General features: G+C 40.3%; 1 protein-coding gene across 6 annotated transcripts in view; it reads left to right on the forward strand.

Annotated features, from left to right (window-relative positions):
• Nucleotides 1–22260, forward strand: part of GJC1 (gap junction protein gamma 1) — a 38432-nt gene that overhangs the window by 7407 nt on the left and 8765 nt on the right. For 2 of the 6 annotated variants that reach the window (XM_044247753.1, XM_044247751.1), the window contains exon 2: nucleotides 15453–15561. The exons of 2 other annotated variants lie outside the window; for them this stretch is intronic. The gene's annotated coding sequence lies outside the window, so the exon portion shown is untranslated. Of the gene's footprint in view, nucleotides 1–10919; nucleotides 11001–15452; nucleotides 15562–22015; nucleotides 22095–22260 lie in introns of those variants that run through there. 2 more of the 6 variants (XM_044247752.1, XM_044247754.1) reach the window with 2 other exon arrangements.

A 22260-nucleotide genomic window follows, 5' to 3' on the forward strand; every position in this document is an offset into this window, starting at 1 on the left:
GCTTCCCTCTCTCTCTCTCTGCCTGCCTCTCCGTCTACTTGTGATTTCTCCCTGTCAAATAAATAAATAAAATATTAAAAAAAAAAAAACAATTACTTGAGTGCTTACTAATTATTTATAATTGCTGATAGTAGCAAAGTAACTTCTGACAAAGCTTTTGTTATTCTAATTAGAAGCCTCGTTATTGGGGCACCTGGGTGGTGCAGTCAGTTGAGCATAGTCATGATGAGGTCGTGAGATTGAGCTTCACATCAGGCTCTGAGCTCAGTGCAGAGACACCTGCAGAGAGTTTCTCTCTCCCTCTCCCTTTGCCCCTCCCCCATTCACTCTCAAGTAAGTAAATAAAATCTTTATTAAAAAATAAAAGAAGCCTCATTATTTTATGTTGTTTTTTGCTCTGTTGGTCTTATATGCCAATATAGTGTTAGTTCCTTAGTAAATATTTATTGATGTAAACTTGCTAATAGTCATGGCCTAAGCAATCTTCAGTAGTTTTAGTTGACCAGAAATACAGTGGTCACCACTGGTATAATATACACAATAGGTACACTTGCCTTCCAGGAAAATAATCATAGCTGGCTTAGGCAGGCTGTCAGATGTAATAAAGAAATTGAAGATTAGGTTTTTTCTTTGACATTCTGTACCTAGTTCTGATTTTCATTTATTCTTCCTATTTGCTGGGCCAAGCTTCAGTATAATTAATGTCCCAAGAAACTGGGACAGTTTATACACTACGGCCAATGCTGATAGTTTTGCACTTGAGTATTTTACTTTGTAGACTTTTTTTTTTTTTCTTTTGACAGGCAAAGATCACAAGTTGGCAGAGATGCAGGCAGAGAGAAAGAGAGGAGGAAGCAGGCTCCCCACTTTCTGAGCAGAGAGCCTGATGCGGGGTGCGATCCCAGGACCCTGGGATCATGACCTTTAACCCATTTCACTGAGCCACCGAGGTGCCCCTGTAGACTTTTTTTTTTTTTTTAAAGATTTTATTTATTTATTTGTCAGAGAGAGAGGGAGAGAGAGCAAGCACAGGCAGAGGCAGAGGGAGAAGCAGGCTCCCTGCCGAGCAAGGAGCCTGATGTGGGACTCGATCCCAGGACGCTGGGATCATGACCTGAGCCGAAGGCAGCTGCTTAACCAACTGAGCCACCCAGGCGTCCCCCCTGTAGACTTTTTTAAACATTGCTTTTTGCGGGGGCACCTGAGTGTCTTGGTCATTAGGCGTCTGCCTTCGGCTTGGGTTGTGGTCCCAGGGTCCTGGGATTGAGCTCCACATGGGGCTGTCTGCTCCTCAGGAAGCCTGCTTCCCCTCTCCCTCTGCTGCTGCCCTGCTTGTGTTCCCTCCCTCACTGTGTCTCTCTGTCAGATAAATAAATAAAATCTTTACGAAAGAAATTTTTTTTAATTCCTTTTTTGGAGTAGGTAATGTATTAGGTATTATATAATCCCAAAGGTATAAAAAGATTTGCAGTGAAAAGTAAGTCTTCCTTTATTCTCTTCTCACTCATTTTCTTTCTGCTGAAGCAATTATTATTTACCCTTTTTTATGAATTCCTCTGGAGGTATCCATGGACTCGGTAATTCTCCACACATACACATAAATGGTAGCATACATATGCACTGTTCTACAGCCTGAATTGTTGGCTAATATATCTTAGTTTATTTCATATCATTAGAGATAAAGGTGTCTCATACTTTTTGACTACCAGATGTGCTGTAATTTGTTTACCCAATCCCTTCCAGATAGACTTTTAAATTTTTTCCAGCACATTATCAACAGTGCTACAGTGAATATTCTGTGTGTGTAAGCATATTTATTAGATGAACATTCAGAATTGGAATTGCTGGGTTAAAAAGAGTGTGTGTTCTTCATATAACCAGTTCACCTCACCATATACCCTATTCTGTATTCTTCCTTGTCAGTGATTGGCTGTCAGTTCTTAAATTTTTTCCAATTGGATAAATAAAAAGTAGTATGTTGGTGTAGTTTTAATTTGTAAGTCTTTAATTACAAGTGATATTATATATCTTCTCATATCATTAAAAAACATTTCTATTTCTGGGGCACCATAGGCGGTTAAGCATCTGCTTTGGCTGAGGTCATGATCCCAGGGTCCTGGGATCGACCTCCATGTGGGGCTCCCTGCTTAGTGAGAGCCTGCTTCTCTCTCTTCTCCCCCCTTGTGCTCTCTCTCGCTGTCTCTGTCACTAACTGTCTCTTTCAAATAAAAAAATCTTTTTTTAAAAAAATTTATATTTCTTTTTCTGAGACCTCTATCCATTGCACATTTTTCTATTGAGTGGTCTTTTTTATTATTATTATTATTTTATAAAGATTTTTTTTAAAGGTTTTATTTATTTATTTGACAGAGAGAGATTACAAGTAGGCAGAGAGGCAGGCAGAGAGAGAGCGGGAAGCAGGCTCCCTGCTGAGCAGAGAGCCCGATGCGGGACTCGATCCCAGGACCCTGAGATCATGACCTGAGCTGAAGGCAGCGGCTTAACCCACTGAGCCACCCAGGCGCCCCATATATTATAAAGATTTTATTTATTTATTTGACAAAGAGATCACAAGTAGGCAGAGAGGCGGGTGGGGGTGGGGTAAGCAGGCTCCCCGCTGAGCAGAGGACCCTGAGATCATGACCTGAGCCCAAGGCAAAGGCTTAACCCACTGAGCCACCCAGGCACCCTTTTTTATTATTGATGTTAGAGTTCTTTATGTGTTAGAGAAATAAAGCCTTTTATTCTGAGAGCTGCAAATCATTTTAAGCATTCAGTGTATCTTTTGAGTTGTTTACAGTTTTTTTTTTTTTGCTTTCCAAAAATCCCACTGGATAATTGAATTTGTCATTTCTTTCATTTGACCTTTAGGTTTTTGTATTATTTTAGAAGTCTTCTCTACTTAGATTATCAAGGAAAAAAAATGTCCATGTTTTTTTCTAACTGCCATTGTTTTTAATTTAATTTAATTTTTATTTATTTAAAGGTGTGCTTGGCATATTAGTAAGCCCTCCGTACATTTTTTTTATTTTTAATCCATTTGAGACAGAGAGATACAAAGAGAGAACATGGGGAGGGAGAGGAAGAAGCAGACTCCCCTCTGTGCCAGGAGCCCACTGTGGGGCTCCATCCCAGGACCCCAGGATCATGACCTGAGCTGAAGGCAGATGCTTAACCATCTGAGCCACCCAGGGGCCCTGTTTTTAATTTTAAATCCTTGATTCATCTGGAATTTATTTATTTGACAGAGCAAGAGAGGGAACCCAAGCAGGGGGAGTGGGAGAAGGACAGCAGGCTTCCCACTGAGTGGGGAGCCCATGCAGGGCTGTATCCCAGGACCCTGGGATAATGACCTGAGCCAAGGCAGACGCTTAACAACTGAACCACCCAGGTGCCCATCATCTGGAATTTAAAAACCCAACGTTAATTTTTTCCAGAGAGCTACCCAGGGTAGTTTATTACAATTTATTAAATATTCCATGTTTTGTCCATTGCTTTGAAATGCCACCTTATACATTACATTTCCAGTTGTATTTTGATCTTCTGGACTTTGTGTTATGTTCCATTCCATTGATCTGTTGATCTTTTTGCCAGTTCCACCTTTTAAAATGATTAGTTTTATAATCTATATCTAGAGAAGCTTGTGTGCCCTTCTTACTCTTTAAGAAAAGTTCCCAAATGGGGGTGCCTGGGTGGCTCAGTTGTTAAGCGTCTGTCTTTGGCTCTGGTCATTATCACAGCAACCTGGGATCAAGCCCCACATTAGGCTCCCTGCTCAGCGGGAAGCCTGCTTCTCCCTCTCTCACTCCCCCTGCTTGTGTTTCCTCTCTCGCTTTCTCTCTCTGTGTCAAATAAGTAAATTAAATCTCAAAAAAAAAAAAAAGAAAAAGTTCCCAACCATTCTTAACTTTGTTTTTCACGTTAAATGTGTTTATTCATTATTTGATTTAAGTTTTTTTTTTTTTTTAAGATTTTATTTATTTATTTGACAGAGAGAAATCACAAGTAGATGGAGAGGCAGGCAGAGAGAGAGAGGGAAGCAGGCTCCCTGCCGAGCAGAGAGCCCGATGCGGGACTCGATCCCAGAACCCTGAGATCATAACCTGAGCCGAAGGCAGCGGCTTAACCCACTGAGCCACCCAGGCGCCCCTATTTAAGTTTATTTCTTTAAGGAATCTCAACACCCTATGTGGGCTCAAATGCACGACCCCCAGATCAAAGCCACATGCTCTTCTGACTGAGTCAGCCAGGCACCCCTTCAAGTTAAATTTAGAATCAGGTTGTCTGCTTCCTAAGAAATCTGATTGGCATTTTTAGAAATCAAGATTACATTACATCTTAGATCAGTTTAAGGAAAACTAATATCTTATGATGGCTTTTGTATCTAAGAATATGTAATATTTTAAGCTTTTTTTTTTTTAAGATTTTTTTATTCATTTATTTGACAGAAAGAGCTGGAGAGCACAGGCAGGGGTTAGCAGCAGAGGGAGAGGAAGAAGAAGCATGCTCCCTGCTGTGCTGGGAGCTGGATACAGGGCTCAACCTCAGGATCTTGGGAACATGACCCGAGCCGAAGGCAGTTGCTTAACCAACTGAGCCACCCAGGTGCCCAGTGTTCAGTCTTCAAAGCATTTAAAAAAAATTTTTTTTTCAATTTTATTTATTTGACAGAGAGATCACAAGTAGGCAGAGAGGCACACAGAAGGGCAGGATATAGGCTCCCCGCTGAGCAGAGAGCCCAGTGGGACTCTATCCCAGGCCCCTGAGATCATGACCTGAGCCAAAGGCAGAGGTTTAACCCTCTGAGCCACCCAGGCGCCCTAGATTTTATTTTTAAGTAATCTCTACACCCAACATGGGGCTCCAACTCACAACCTCAAGATCAAGAATCCGCATGCTCATCTGACTCAGCCAGCCAGGTACCCCTTGGGATCTCTTTTTAAGAAACCTGATTGACTAGCCTATCTAGATTTGTATAAAGAATGTTTCATGAGAGAAACCGTATAATACTTTCTGAAGGGGAATTTGTTGTTTGTGTGTCTAACTCAACTAACTTGCTTTGACTTTAATGTTCCAATTCAGTAGTGTGAAAGCTTTGTATTTATTGTAGGTTGAGCAGGTCAAGCAGATGTGCGTTTCTCAGAATTACTTAGGAATAGGGGTTTTTTTGTTTGTTTGGTGGGTTTTTTTGTTTGTTTGTTTGTTTTTTGTTTTTGAGTTTGGAAAGATTGTTAGGAATTGAGGGAGCATCTCAGTTCTTCTACTGAATTGTGTATCTGAAGCCGTTGTATCCTATTACTTGAACTCAGAAAAGAGGGTGGCAAAATATGTTTATGATTGAGATGTGTCCTGGGGAGGAAATTATATATACATACCTTGCAAAGTGTTCTACTGATTAGATTTATTTTGATTACCAGTTCATTATGGTTACTAGTTCAGGGAGAAATTTAAATCAACCTTACATTTCTTTTTAAAAAGCTCTACAACACCCAGTGTGGGGCCCAAACTCACTATCCCAAGATCAAGAGTCCCAGGCTCCACCAGCCAGCACCACCCCCATCTTTAGCATTTGGAACCCATAGTAGAATGCCTTTTTTTTTTTTTTTAAATTGAGAGAGAGAGAGTACAAGCTTTTGGAAAGGGCAGAGGGAGGGGAAGAAGCAGACTCCTCACTGAGGGAGCCCCACATGAGGCTTGATCCCAGGACCCTGGGATCATGACCTCCCAGAAGGCAGGTGTGTAACAGACTAAAACCCAACTAGAATGCTCTTTTTTTTTATTATTTTAAGATTTTATTTATTTATTTATTTGACATAGAGAGATCACAAGTAGGCAGAGAGGCAGGCAGAAGCAGGCTCCCTTCTGAACAGAAAGTCCAATGTGGGGCGCGATCCCAGGACCCTGTGATCACGACCTGAGCCTAAGGCAGAGGCTTTAATCCACTGAGCCACCCAGGCTCTTAATAGAGGTTTATTTCCTACCAGGGTACCTGACTGGCTCAGTCAGTGAGGCATGCGACCCTTGTTGTTGTTTTGTTTTTTTAAGATTTTATTTATTTATTTGACAGAGAGAGCGAGATCACAAAGTAGGCTAAGAGGCAGGCAGAGAGAGGGGGAAGCAGGCTCCCCACTGAGCAGAGAGCCCGATACTGGGCTCAATCCCAGGACCCTAGGATCATGACCCGAGCCAAAGGCAGAGGCTTAACCCACTGAGCCACCCAGGTACCCCTAGAGCTTACTTTAAAAAGAAAAGAAAAAATTCCCTGCTGTATTTTATTTATGTGCCACAGAAAACTGTTGGGTTTTTTTGTGTTTTGTTTTGTTTTTTCTTTGTGGTTTGAAATTACATACATACTGGCATGGTTTTTTGAGGTAGGAAAATGGGAGATGAAATCTGTGCTCAGAATAATGGTCTTATTAGATTCCAGTTTAGCTAATCTTCAAAGCCTTAAAGTAATAGATGATTTTGTTTTAAATAATCAGCATGTTAGCATTTAGTATTTTCTCTCAGGAGAAATCTCTTGGGTTTATACTGAATCTCATGGGCATATTCTTAGCCCAACATAAGAATCCTTGATATGAAGGAGAAAAAAATGAAGTGGAGTGATTAGGACAGAAAGTATGAGTTTTATAACATTTTCACATGTCAAATAAAGATTTACTAGAACTCACTAATAATAGAGACTGGGAGGCGCCTGAGTGGCTTGGTTGGTTAAGCAGCTGACTTCGGCTCAGGTCACCATCTCAGGGTCCTAGGACCAAGCCCTGAGTCAGGACTCCCAGCTCAGCAGGGAGTCTGCTTGTTCCTCTCCCTACTCCTGTGCATGTTCACTTGCTATCTCGCTCTCTTAAATAAATAAAATCTTAAAAAAGAAATAATGGAGACTGGTTAAGTTTTGGGTGGCATTTTAATAATAATTTCCCCAAATAAGGTAACTCTTTCCAAATACTCAGTAGCAGACATTCAATAAGCAGATAGCAATGGCAACAATTGTATATTTCAAGGGACTGTTGGATATGTTAATTTTCCATGTTGCTTCTGGACCATATTAAAATCTATTTATTTATTTATTTGAGAGAAGAGGGAGCATGAGCAGGGGGAAGGGTTGGAGGGAGAGGGAGGAGCAGACTCCCTGCTGAGCAGTGAACCTGATACGGGGCTCCATCCCAGGACTCCAAAATTGTGACCCAAGCTGAAGTCAGACACCCAACCAAGTGAGCAACCCAGGCACCCCTTAATGATTTTATAGTGTTTCTAACGGAATGTAAAGAGCAATATTATGATATAGTAAGCTGTGATATATGACATTATGTCAGAATACTAGTCTTCTGGGGTGCCTGGCTGGCTCAGTTGGTAGAGCACCTGACGCTTGATCTCAGGGTCATGAGTTTGAGCCTCATGTTGGATGTAGAGATTGCTTAAATAAATAAACTTTTTTAAAAACTTAAAAAAAAAAAAAGAATAGTGCTATATTTTTATATATCCTTACAAATTACGAATTACCTTTTAGACTCTGGAGTGGAATTTTATGCAAATTCTGTCTTGGACCCCTTTCTGCAGGGGGGGTGTAGTAACTGTATCAAAGGTTTTATGAGATCGTTAACACTTTTCTGTGATATACCCATTACTTAATTAGGTCTTTATGAATGTGTGCAAATATGAAATTTGTGCCCTGACCTACTTTTTAGATTTCCCTCAGGGCTTTTGTTGCATAGAAAAAAGCTTTTCCAATTCCTTTATTACATGTTTGTTATAGAAAATACGGAAAAGCAAATAGAAATTGTTCAAAGGCCATTGTCAATGTTGGTGTATTTCCATTCAGATATATTATTACTGGAGGGGTTTTGTTTGGTTGGTTTTTGTCTCTGCTACATGGGAGCATTTTCCCACATGATGAAATATTCTTTTTTTTTTTTTTTTTAAGTTTTATTTATTTATTTATTTATTTGACAGAGAGAGATCACAAGTAGGCAGAGAGGCAGGCAGAGAGAGAGAGAGGAGGAAGCAGGCTCCCCGCTGAGCAGAGAGCCCGATGCGGGACTCGATCCCAGGACCCTGAGACCATGACCTGAGCCGAAGGCAGTGGCTTAACCCACTGAGCCACCCAGGCGCCCCTGAAATATTCTTTTTAAACAGGTCACAAATTGACAGGCTTTATTCAGCCAATAAGATTATCTGACTCCATAGTATTTAAATGTTGGGTTACATGGGTGGTACAGTCAGTTAAGTGTCCAATTCTGGATTTGGGCTCAGGTTATGGTCTCAGGGTTTTGAGATCAGGCTCTGCACTGGGCATGGAGCCTGCTTAAGATTCTCTCTCTTGGGGGCGCCTGGGTGGCTCAGTGGGTTAAAGCCTCTGCTTTCGGCTCAGGTCATGGTCCCAGGGTCCTGGGATCGAGCTCCACATCGGGCTCTCTGCTCAGCGGGGAGCCTGCTTCCCTCTCTCTCTATCTGCTTCTCTGCCTATTTGTGATCTCTGTCTGTCAAATAAATAAAATCTTTAAAAAAAAAAAAAAAGATTATCTCTCTTGCTCTGCATCTCCCCTCCCCTGCAAAAAAATATATAATATATATTTTATAATATATAGTAATTTATATATATTATAGTTAGTTGCTGACGTGAACAAAAAGGAGACAAGAAATGATGTAAATTGATACAACCCTCTTTAGAAAAGTACTAACCTATGGAAGCTGACATGACAGTTTGCTTCTAGGTATTCAACAGGAATTCATACATGGATTCACCAGACGACATGCATGGAATATTCATAGTAGCATTATTCATAATATTCAAAACTGGAAACTGCTCAAATGCCCATCAGCAGTAGAATGGATACATTGTGATACATTCACACAATAGTAATATAGTAAAGAGAAGAGAGTGAACAGACTAGAGCTTTAGCTTTAGTAAAATTGGTGACTCTCAATAGATGCTGAACAAAAGAAGTCAGACACAAAAGATATTATATTCTTTTTGATTCTGATATAAGAAAGCCCATTTTGTATGATTCCATTTACATTAAGTTCAAGAACAGGTAAACAAGTGGGTCTCAATGTGGATGTCGTATAATATTGTACCCCAAGGGGGATTTGGCAATGTGTAGAGACATCTTTGGTTGCCACAACTGAAGATACCAGGAATGCTGCAGAACACCCAAAGTTCATAGGACAGTCTTTTAAAACAAACAACTATCCCTGGGCTAAACTTACATGTACTGTTGGAGGAAGGATGGTGGTTTCCCTTGGGTATGATTGTGGCTGTAGGTGGATGGTAATGTTCTTGATTTTAGTGCTGGTTACAGGGGTGTGTTCGGTTTGTGACAATTCACTGAGCTTCATGCTTACATTTATACACCTTTCTCTAGTTATTTTCCACTTCAGTCAAAAATTAAAAAAAAAAAAAATCAGGGCACCTGGATGGCTTTATCAGTTAAGGGTCTGCTTTCGGCTCAGGTTATGATCCCAGGGTCCCATATTAGGCTCCCTGCTCGGTAGGGAGTCTGCTTCTCTCTCTGCCTCCCCCTGCTTGTGCTGGTGTATTCTCTCTCAAACAAAATCTTTAAAATAATTTAATTTTAAAAAATTGTAAAAAATCAGACTTGACATAAACATCCAGGTCAAAGATATGAAAGCCTTGAGGTGCCTGGGTAGCTCAGCTGGTTGAGCCTCTGACTCTTGGTTTTGGCTCCGATCAGGATCTCATGGGTTGTTAGATCAAGCCCCAGGTCGTCCTCCCTGCTGAGCAGGCAGTCTACTTGAAGAGTCTCTCCCTCTGCCCTTTCCTGCACTTGCACGTGCGCATGCTCTCCCCCCAAAAAATAAATCTTTTTTTTTTTTTTTTTTTTTTTAAGATTTTATGTATTTATTTGACAGAGAGAGAGATGGTGAGAGAGAGATCACAAGCAAGGTGGGTGGGAAGGTGAGAAGCCGACTTCCCACTGAGTTGGGATTCTGATGCGGGGCTCAGTCCCAGGACTCTGGGATCATGACCTGAACCAAAGACAGGCACCTAAAGACTGAGCCACCCAGGCGCCCCAAATAAATAAATTTAAAAAAAAAAAAAAGGAGGATATAACCATCTGGTAGCTCCATAGCTATAGCTTATAAGCAGTAAGCCCCCACTTTGGCTGGTATTTTTTCCAGGCCCCATTTTCCTATTTTGGTTACTTTCATCTCCTCACTGTATCTAGATGTTTAAAAAATACCTTAAATAGCTTGAGTGAGATATAACTCACACCCTGTACAGTAACCTATTTAAAGTGTACAATTCAAAGTTTTCAGTGTATTAACAGGGTTGGGGAGCCATGGCACAATTTAATTTTAGAATATTTTCATTGTGGGACGTCTGGGTGGCTCAGTTGGTTAAGCAGCTGCCTTCGGCTCCGGTCATGATCCAAGCGTCCTGGGATTGAGTCCCACATCGGGCTCCTTGCTCGGCAGGGAGCCTGCTTCTCCCTCTGCCTCTGTCTGCCATTCTGTCTGCCTGTGCTCGCTCTCGCTCCCCCCTTCTCTGACAAATAAATTAAAAAATCTTTAAAAAAAAAAAAAAAAGAATATTTTCATTGTCCAAAAAGAAACCCCCTACTTACTAGGGATCACTCCTTGTTTCCCCCTGTCCCATACCTTTCAGATCTAGGCAACCACTAGTCTACTTTTTTGTCTTTTGATAATTGAATACATTTGAATTTTGTGATTTCTACTCTAAAACAATATTTATAGTAGTTGTGGAGTATTTTGTCATGGGGTTATATCCTAAATTGCATAAAATTTGTCTTATTTTTGGTCATTTATTTTAGATAAATTACTAGATTTGAAGTTACTGATCAAAGGATATAAACACCTTAATATTTTCTTCTTTTTTTCTAAGGTTTTTTTTTTTTTTTTTAAGTAGTCTCTGTACCCAGTGTGGGGCTTGAACCCACGACCCCAAGATAAGAGTCGCATGCTCTTCTGACTGAGCCAGCCAGGCACCCCAGAATGTAAACACTTTAAAGTTCCCAGTAAGTATTAACCACAGTACCTCCCAGAGAAGTTATACCAGACTGCCCTCACCATTAGTGGATGATAGTATTTTTTTTTTTTTTTTTTTTTTTTTTTTGCAAATTTTATGCTATGAACCTAGTCATACTGGAAATGTTACACATTTTTTGTTTTGTCTTAGAGGTGTTCATTCTCCTGGAGTGATTATTATTCAGATAGTTGATTTGACCTAAACTCAAGCTGTTTTGGGCAAGTGTACCAATACTGTCCTTTTTTACATGAAGATAGTACCACTTAGGATGTGAATGAATGCATTATTCCCAGGTTACTCATACTTCTCCAGCTGGTTCCTGAAGGTTCTTAGATTCAAATAGAGTGGCTTTTTGCCAGCACAAATTGACACTTCAGCCCACAGTGATGTATTTTGTATCCTTGTTGGTTAACAGAGCCAAGATTTCAAACTACATTCTCTCTACTAGGTTTTATAATTCGACTCACAACAAATTATATTGTGTTTCTCAAATACTGTCCATAGCCAAGAGCTCTTTTGAAAACAAGTTGTTTTTATGTTTGTAATACATAGATTACTGTTTGCTAGTGAACTGCCATAATGCTTTTGCTTGGAAATTGTCACTAGCTAGTTATTAAACATCTATTACCGCTCATGCAGAATTAACTTCCACTTAAAACATTCCAGTTGAACAAAACTTCATTGTAAACCCTTAATTGATTCCTTGTCTCTGTACATAAAGCAGTCTCATTCAGGAGTGTGAGTCACTAGCTCGATTCTTAGTGGATTGCTCAGCTTGTGACCTGGGATACCCAGATAGTTAATATTTTAGAATCATGGTGAGTCGGTATTGAAATCTTGTAGCTTGATTCAACCACAGATTTTCTGGGATGACTTGTTTGGGAAGTGCCTTCTTGACATTTTGACATCTTATCATTGTTAATTTCACTGCAGTTAGTTCACCTCTTTCTTGTTCCCTAGAGTTCTGAATTCCACATAATTTGATGGTTGGTTTGGTGTTTGTTTGTTTGTTTTTTAATTTTATTCTGCCTGAGGTGATTTTCATCAAGTGTTAATAGCCAGGACCTTAGAAATCATCTGATATTCTCCATTTATTTTACAAATGAAAAAATGGAAAGAAATACTCCTGAAGCGCCTGTTAAAATCTCTTGGCTCCTAGTTCAGTGCTTACTTCATCTTGGTTTCATAAAATTCAACATTAGGAATGACTATTCTAGAAAATTAATTTTAGTTCATCCTGGACTTCGTTTTCATTTTAAAATCTGGCTTATGATAGGTTTGGGGTATTTTTTTTTTTTTTTTTTTTTTTAATTAGAAGGAGAGTAAAGCTTGGTTCTGACCCATTTGGACTTCATTGTTGGATTTGCAAAACATTTAGAATAGCACTACCTACTTTAAAATTTTAAATTTCCTGGCTATAATAGTTTAGTAAGATTAAAAATTGAAAAGGGACAGGTTACTGGGTTTTTTAATTGTTGATCTGGAACCCTTGGGAGCTTTTTTAGTATGAGTACTAGAGAGTCATTTCCAAAGATACATATATATATATTAAAGTGATATTTTTAGATTAACAGTTGTTTTTTGTGGCCAACATAATAGTAAAGAGCTTGCAGTGGAAAAAATGAATCAGATAAACTGAAAAGTAAAGCATTTCCCTGTAGTGTCCCTATACTCTAAAATGTTTAAACTTTAACAGATGATTCTAGTTAGCTTCCGCTACTCCTTTGTTGCTTGGCATATGTAACTGTATTTTTAAAAAAAATTTTATTTATATAACTATATTAAATATCTCTTGAATACAACTGTAGTTTTTTTTTTTAAGTGTAAATTTCCTATAAACTGCTAGATTGCAAGCTTCTTGATGGTAGGTGAATACCAATTGCGTGAATGAATTTTAGTCTTTTTTTTTTTTAAGATTATTTATTTATTTATTTGACAGAGAGAAATCACAAGTAGGCAGAGAGGCAGGCAGAGAGAGAGGGGGGAAGTAGGCTCCCTGCTGAGCAGAGAGCCCGATGCGGGTCTCGACCCCAGGACCCTGAGATCATGACCTGAGCCGAAGGCAGTGGCTTAACCCACTGAGCCACCCAGGCGCCCAGTCTATTTTTTTTTTTTTTAAGATTTTATTTATTTATTTATTTATTAAAGATTTTATTTATTTATTTGACAGACAGAGATCACAAGTAGGCAGAGAGAGAGGAAGGCAGAGAGAGAGGAGGAAGCAGCCTCCCCGAGAAGTGGAGAGCCTGATGCGGGGCTCGACCCCAGAACCCTGGGATCATGACCTGAGCCGAAGGCAGAGGCTTTAACCCACTGAGCCACCCAGGCGCCCCAAGATTTTGTTTATTTAGGGGCAAAGCTCCACAGCTTTGTCAGCACTTGCTCTTTTCTTGTTCTGTGATATACATTCTTTTTTTTTTTTTTTTAAAGATTTTATTTATTTATTTGAGAGAGAGACAGTGAGAGAGAGCATGAGTGAGGAGAAGGTCAGAGAGAGAAGCAGACTCCCCGTGGAGCTGGGAGCCTGATGTGGGACTCGATCCTGGGATCCTGGGATCATGACCTGAGCCGTAGGCAGTCGTCCAACCAACTGAGCCACCCAGGTGTCCCTTTTTTTTTTTTTTTTTTTAATATTTTATTTATTTATTTGAGAGACAGAGATCACAAGTAGGCAGAGAGGCAGGCAGGCAGCAGGGGAGCAGGCTCCCCACTGAGTGGAAAGCGGATGCAGGACTTGATCCCAGAACCCTGAGATCATGACCTGAGGGGAAGGCAGAGACTTAACCCACTGAGCCACCCAGGTGCCCCTGTGATATACATTCTGATGGGTGATGTGATGTATCTTATGGGTTGTTTGTTTGTTTTAAGATTTTATTTATTTGTTTGTCAGAGAGAGAGAGTGCGAGTGAACAATCAGGGGTCATGGCAGGGCAGAGGGAGAAGCCAGGTCCTTGCTGAGCAGGCAGCCTGATGTGGACTCTATCCCAGGACCACCCAGGCGTCCCAATTTAAACTCCTATTGGGGCGCCTGGGTGGCTCAGTGGGTTAAAGCCTCTGCCTCTGGCTCGGGTCATGATCCCAGGGTCCTGGGATCGAGCCCCGCATCGGGCTCTCTGCTCTGCAGGGAGCCTGCTTCCTCCTCTCTCTCTGCCTGCCTCTCTGCCTACTTGTGATCTCTGTCTAATAAATAAGTGGAATCTTTAAAAAAAAAATAAATAAATAAACTCCTATTAACCCAAACTTTGTTTCTTTTTTTTTCTTTTTTTTTTTTAAAGATTTTATTTATTTATTTGACAGAGATCACAAGTAGGCAGAGAGGCAGGCAGAGAGAGAGAGAGAGGAGGAAGCAGGCTCCCCACTGAGCAGAGAGCCCGATGCGGGACTCGATCCCAGGACCCTGGGATCATGACCTGAGCCGAAGGCAGAGGCTTAACCCACCGAGCCACCCAGGCGCCCCCAAACTTTATTTCTTAAAAAATATATTGAGGGGCGCCTGGGTGGCTCAGTGGGTTAAAGCCTACTTGTGATCTCTGTCAAATAAATAAATAAAATCTTTAAAATATATATATATGTATATATATATATATATATAAATCGGGGCACCTGGGTGGCTCGGTGGGTTAAGCCTCTGCCTTCAGCTCAGGTCATGATTCCAGGGTCCTGGGATCAAGCCACACATTGGGCTCTCTGCTCTGCGGGGAGCCTGCTTCCTCTCCTCTTTCTCTCTCTGCCTACTTGTGATCTCTGTCAAATAAATAAATAAAATCTTTAAAATATATATATATATTGAAATTATTGGTGAGGGAGTGAGGAAACCAGCATTCTCATACTCTAGTAGTGGAGATATAAGTAGGCACCAGCTTTTTGGAGGGGTAATTTGGTAATACAGATCAAAAGCTTTAGAATTTTTGAAGGGAGAGTGGGCAAAAAAGTTGACCTTTTCTTGTAAACACACACACACACACACACACTGCCTCTCTGCCCTCTTGTGATTTCTCTCTCTGTGTGTCAAATAAATAAAATCTCTAAAAAAAAATTATCTCTTTCCCTTCTCTGAGGTTTTTGGGGTTTTGGTTTTTGGTTTTGTTTAAGATTTTGTTTGTTTGTTTGACTTGAACAAGCACAAGGATGGGGCACAGTAGGCAGAGGGAGAGGGAGAAGCAGGCTACCCGCTGATCAGAGAACCTGATTCAGGGCTCCATCCCAGGACCCTGGGATCATGACCTGAGTGAAAGGTAGACACTTAGCCGACTGAGTCACCCAGGCACTTCCTTCTCTAAGTATTTTGACGTTTTGTACTTTTATACTATTCATTGTATTCTGTCCTGAAATATGATTGTATCAGTGAACATGATTTACATTTTCTACTTAATACATATTCATTCAAATTTTCTGTTTAATATAGCACACATTCATTGAGTGCTTTTTGTGTCCTGTGCAGCATACTAGGAGCTAAGTGTCCAGAAAATTTAAAGAAACAGACTTTCCAGACATCAAGGAACTCCTATTCCAGCAGAAGAAACCAGTATCACTAATGTTGATTTAATAGAGTAAGTCCTGGTATTGTGGGAATGAAGAATTATTATGGGCTTTGGGGGGTGGTTGATTGAGGAGGTCAAGGAAACTTGAAGTGACCTTTGATTAGATCTTAAAGGATGAAATTTTTCCAGGTAAGAAATTGTGGAAAGACATTTTATTTTTTTATTTTTTTTAAAGATTTTATTTATTTATTTGACAGACAGAAATCACAAGTAGATGGAGAGGCAGGCAGAGAGAGAGAGAGGGAAGCAGGCTCCCTGCTGAGCAGAGAGCCCAATGCGGGACTCGATCCCAGGACCCTGAGATCATGACCTGAGCTGAAGGCAGCGGCTTAACCCACTGAGCCACCCAGGCGCCCCTGGAAAGACATTTTATTTTATTTTATTTTATTTTATTTATTTTTTTTTTTTTTAAAGATTTTATTTATTTATTTGACAGACAGAGATCACAAGCAGACAGAGAGGCAGGCAGAGAGAGGGAGAGGAGGAAGCAGGCTCCCTGCAGAGCAGAGAGCCCGATGTGGGACTCGATCCCAGGACCCTGAGATCATGACCTGAGCCGAAGGCAGCGGCTTAACCCACTGAGCCACCCAGGCGCCCTGGAAAGACATTTTAAAGCAGAGGAGGGTTGGTTGCCTGCCTGCCTTAGTTGGTAGAGCATGAAACTCGTGATCTCAGGGTGGGAGAAGAGAATACTTAAGGTTGAGGAAAAGCCAGTGAGCAGAGATTTAAATTTATTTATTTATTTTTATTTATTTGAGAGAGAGAGACACAACGAAAGAAAGAACACAAGCAGGGGGAGTGTGAGAGGCCGTGTGGGGCGGCGGATACTTAACTGACTGAGCCACCCCAGTGCCTTAGGGGAAGTGGATTTAATAGAGGAAACAACAAATCATAACAATTCATATATGAAAGTGCATAGTGTGAATTAATACAAATAATGAATTTCTTCAATTTGAAGTAAAACACATTAAGATGAACACAAAACATTTGAGGTTTTTGAAGAATTTGTTAAAACGTTACAAAAGAATTTTTTTTTAAATCTCAAGCAGACTTTATTCTATAGGGCACGGAATGCCTTTAGAGGAATTTTTTTTTAAAAGCTAATATATTCATTTAGTTCAAAAAAAAAACCAAGACAATATTAAAGGATGCATAGGGGCACCTGGCTGGCTCTGTCAGTTGGAGACTGACTCTTGGTTTCAGCTCAGGTCAGGTCTGAGTTGATGCCCCATGCTGGGTTCCACCATCAGCGGGGAATCTGAGATTTTTCTCCCTTTTTCTCTGCCCCTACCTGTGCTCGCTTGCACACACACTCTCTCTCTCTCTCAAGTAAATCTTTTTTTAAAAAAAAAGATATATAGGACACTTGGGTGGCTCAGTTGGTTAAGCGTCTACCTTCAGCTGAGTGTCCTGGGATCACACTTGATTCCAGTGTCCTGGGATCAAGTATAGCATTGGGCTTCCTGCTCAGTGAGGAGTCAGCTTCTCTGTTTACCCTTCCCACTGCTCTCTCTCTGTCTCTCTGTGTGTCTCTCAAATAAAATCTTTCTAAAAAGATTTATTTTTTATTTTTTTTTTTAAGATTTTATTTATTTATTTGAGAGAGAGAGACAGTGAGAGAGAGCATGAGCGAGGAGAAGGTCAGAGAGCGAAGCAGACTCCCCATGGAGCTGGGAGCCCGATGTGGGACTCGATCCTGGGACTCCAGGATCACGCCCTGAGCCGAAGGCAGTCGTCCAACCAACTGCACCACCCAGGCGTCCCTCTAAAAAGATTTAAAAAATAAAAATTAAAAAGATATGTAATCAAAAGTGTTGATTCTACCGTGTCCTCCTTACTCTCGTGCTTTTGTTGTTTTTTTTTTTATGTCCTTGTAAGCTTTTTTTTTTTTTTTTAAAGTTTGTTTATTCATTTAAGTAATCTCTACACCCAGTGTGGGGCTCGAAAATACAACTCCGAGATCAAGAATCCCATGCTCTTCCAACTGAGCCAGCCCATTGCCCCGTTGTGTGTCTTTATAGAAATAAAAGGAAAAACACATTGAAATTTTTTTTCCTCTCTACATAAAAGGCATGCCTAAATATATACTTACATACCTTGCTATTTCCACTGATTAAATGTCTTGGATGTCTTTCTATACAGGGAGAGCATTCTTCCTTATTTGTGTAGATAGATCATAGTGAATTTAACCATTGCTAGATAGTGGACATTTGAGTCCATTATAAAAATAATGTGATTATTCCCAAAAGTGAGATTATAGGTCAAAGGATAGGTGCGTTTATACTTTTGTTGGATCTTGCCAATTTGCCATCAGTAGTTATACCACTCCCATCAATGATGTATGAGAACATCTATTTCTCCACAGCCTCCCCAACTGTTTTATTTTTATCAACATGATAGAAGAATTATATCTCAAAGTAGTTTGTTTTATTTTATTTTATTTTTTAAAGATTTTATTTATTAATTTGACAGAGAGAAATCACAAGTAGATGGAGAGGCAGCCAGAGAGAGAGAGAGATAGGGAAGCAGGCTCCCTGCTGAGCAGAGAGCTCGATGCGGGACTCGATCCCAGGACCCTGAGATCATGACCTGAGCCGAAGGCAGCGGCTTAACCCACTGAGCCACCCAGGTGCCCCATAGTTTGTTTTATTTTAGAGCTATAATTCACATGCCTTAAATTTCATCCTTTTAAGGTGTACAGTTCAGTGATTTTTTAGTGTATTCAGAAGGTTGTGTAGCTGTCACCCCTGTCAAATTGTCATCATCCCAAAGAGATACCCTGTGTCCATTAATAGTCACATTCTATTTCTCAAAGCCCCAGGCAACCACTAATCTTTCTGTCTCTGGATTTACATTTCATATAAATGGAATCATATAAAGTTTGACTTTTTTGTGTTTGACTTATTTCACTTAGCTTTATTTTTTCAAGGTTCATCCATGTGGTGCATCTTTTTTAAGGCAAACTTATAGGTTTTGCCATGGAATGTGTGTTTGTGTACCTTGCCTATTTTCTGTTGGATTGATGGGTGGGGTTTTTTGTTTGTAAGTTTGGGTTGGGTTTTGGGTTTTTTTTTGTTGTTGTTTTTTGTTTTTCTTTTGTAACTCTCTATATGATAGCGAAATTAGGTCTTTACCTATAAAAGAGTTTACAAAAGGGCATCTGGCTAGTTAGCATCTGGTTAGTGGAGTGTGCAGTTCTTGATCTCAGGGTTGTGAATTCGAGCCCCACATTGGGTGTAGAGATTGCTTAGAAATAAAATCTAAAAATATATTTTATTTGGTGTGCCTGCATTGCAGTCATTCAGCCAACTGAGCCACCCAGAAGCCCCTCTTCTAAGATTTTTTTTTTTTTTTAAAGATTTTATTTATTGGGGTGCCTGGGTGGCTCAGTGGGTTAAGCCGCTGCCTTCGGCTCAGGTCATGATCTCAGGGTCCTGGGATCGAGCCCCGCATCGGGCTCTCTGCTCAGCAGGGAGCCTGCTTCCTCCTCTCTCTCTGCCTGCCTCTCTGCCTGCTTGTGATCTCTGTCTGTCAAATAAATAAATAAAATCTAAAAAAAAAAAAAAAAAAAAAAAAAGATTTTATTTATTTATTTGACAGAGATCACAAGTAGGCAGAGAGGCAGGCAGAGAGAGAGGAGGAAGCAGGCTCCCCACCAAGCAGACAGCCTGATGCAGGACTTAATCCCAGGACCCTAAGATAATGACCTGAGCCGAAGGCAGAGGCTTAACCCACTGAGCCACCCAGACACCCCTGTATCCTATATTTTTCAGTGATATAGTTATCACCAGCATTTTTATTTTTCCAAATGTTTGAATTTATTTATTGAACAGATATTTATTGAGCACCTACCACCCTTTGTCAGGCCATAGGGTTTTTGATACTAGGGATAAAGGAACAAAATTCTGCCCTCAGAGAGCTTCTATTCTATAAACAATGAAATTATAAAATAAGAAATATATATATTTTTCAAGAGTTAAGTGCTTATAAAGAAAATTAAAGCTGAGTAAAGGGGCTGGTCTGGGGGAGGTCTCTTTTTTTATTACTACTATTTTTTAAAAGTTTTTTTGTTTGTTTTGTTTTGTTTTTTAAGTAATCTCTATGCCCAGCATGAGGATTAAACTTAACCCCAAAATCAAGAGTAGTGTGTTCTACTGACTGAACCAACCAGCTGCCCCTGGGGGACATTTCATTATGGAGGTGACATTTGAGCAGACTTGAATGAGACAGTCCTGCCAACTAGCTATGCAAACAGTGTTCAAAGCAGTGAAAGTAGCAAGTGTAGAAGTCTTGAGACGAAAGCATGGCATATTAGGTATGATCTGAGGAGGATAGGATGCAGGTGTTCCTGAGTCAGAATGAGCAAAAGGGAGAATGGAAGGAGTATGCAACCAGAAAGTGAGCTGTGGCTGAATGATAGGGGGTGTACAGACTGTGGTAAAGATTTTTGGTGTTTGGGGCGCCTGGGTGGCTCAGTGGGTTAAAGCCTCTGCCTTCGGCTTGGGTCATGATCCCAGGGTCCTGGGATCGAGCCCCGCATCGGGCTCTCTGCTCCGCAGGGAGCCTGCTTTCTCCCCTCTCTCTCTCTCTCTCTGCCTGCTTTTCTGCCTACTTGTGATTTCTCTCTCTGTGTCAAATAAATTAAAAAAAAAAAAAAGATTTTTGGTTTTATTCCAAGAGTTTTGAGCAGAAAAGGGAAATGATCTGACTTTTTATTATTTATTTTTTCTAGATTTTATCTATTTATATGACAGAGAGATCACAAGTAGGCAGAGATGCGGGCAGAGAGAGGGGGAAGCAGGCTCCACGCCGAGCAGAGAGCCTAACACAGAGCTCAATCCCAGGACCCTGCGATCATGACCTGAGCCGAAGGCCGAGGCCCAAATCACTGAACCACCTAGGCGCCCCCTGACTTACTTTTTAAAGCTTTACTCTGGTTGCTTTTTGGAGAATAGATTTGAAAGGGATAAGAGCATAAGCGAGGAGGCCAGTTAGAAGACTTTTGCTTTTACCATAGTCTTTGTTAGAAATGAAGGTGACTTGTATCAGAGTGGTTGTCATGGAGGTGGTAATAAGTGGTTGGACTGTGGATATATTTTGAAGATAAAATTAATAGGATTTACTAGTAGCTTGGCTTGAAGTGACAAAAGGAGTGAGGCTGACTTGAAGGTTTTTGGCTAGAGGAACTACATGAATGGTGGAGGCATTTACTTAGATTTGGATAACTGAAGACAGAGTCGGTCTTTAGAGGATAGGAGGATTGGTTTGGGGTATGTTAAATTTGGTGCCTATTAGACATCCAAGAGAAGATGTCAAGTAGCAGTTGAATTTCCAGTCTAAAGTTCAAGGGAGGTGTTAAAGCAAATGTGACATCACTTCCACCTTGAATTCTGGTTGGAGGAACCCACAAAGAAGACTGAGGAGGGTAGGCTAATAAGATAGGATAAAGATCAGGATATGTATTTAGAAGTTTTCAAAGGAGAAGTGAGACTGAAGTAGAAATTGAAAAATAATGGCCAGAGGACCATGATACCAGGGAAACCACAGGTGTGGGGCACGGGGATTATTTCAGAGAGGAAGGAGTGATCAGGTGTATCAAATATAGCTTAAAAGGTTGAATAAGAGAGGGGCGCCTGGGTGGCTCAGTGGGTTAAGCCACTGCCTTCGGCTCAGGTCATGATCTCAGGATCCTGGGATCGAGCCCCGCATCGGGCTCTCTGCTCCGTGGGGAGCCTGCTTCCCCCTCTCTCTCTGCCTACTTGTGATCTCTCTCTCTCTCTCTCTCTGTCAAATAAATTAATCTTTTTTAAAATTTAAAAAAAAAAAAAGGTTGAATAAGAGAATTGACCATTGAATTTGGCGGTGTAGAACTTATCTTTGGTAAGTAGTTTTGGTAGATTGGTGGTATGAAGGTTTATTGGTATGTATACTGTATTCACCACTCATCATCAGTTATTAACCATTTAGTTTTCAGTTCTTTTTTAAAAAATATTTTATTTATTTATTTTGATAGAGATCACAAGTAGGCAGGGAGGCGGGCAGAGGGGGAAGCAGGCTCCCTCCTAAGCCAAGAGAGCCTGACGTGGGGCTGGATCCCAGGACCCTGGGATCATGACCTGAATGGAAAGCAGACACTTAACAACTGAGCCACCCAGGTGCCCCTTATTATTTAGTTTAATTCTGATGCCAAAGATTGGGTTTAGTTCCTCCCATCTGTGTTCACATGGAACCTATATATAGTTTCATCTGTAATGTAATTCTTTATTAGTGGTTAAGGCCTAGCTTCACCAGTTTAATAACTGTATGATCTTGGGCAACTTTTATATGCTTTCTAGATTTCACTTCTTCATTTTTAGAAGGGATCTAGTCATATAATCTGCCTCCTGGAATAATCCAAATAATATGCTTTGTATTTAATCTTCAAAAATCCTGTGAGTTCTTTTTTTTTTTTTTTTTACAGAAAAATGTGGTTAACTTGGACCTGATCCTATTAGGGTATAACTGTAGAAACTTCAAATACAAAGAATTTGGAAGGGAATTAGGTAATTTATTACCATGTTTATGCCAACTAATTTTGAAAATTCTGTTTTCTAGTACAAGACAAGGTAGATTTGTAACTGTAGTTATTTGGAAAATGGACTAAAAATAGCACATTTGGTTTCTGCCCGATAAATGTTATATAAGCAAACATAATTTTCTTTAGTGTGT

The sequence above is a fragment of the Neovison vison genome, chromosome 5 (genome assembly GCF_020171115.1).
Source record: "Neovison vison isolate M4711 chromosome 5, ASM_NN_V1, whole genome shotgun sequence".
Classification (NCBI taxonomy): domain Eukaryota; kingdom Metazoa; phylum Chordata; class Mammalia; order Carnivora; family Mustelidae; genus Neogale; species Neogale vison.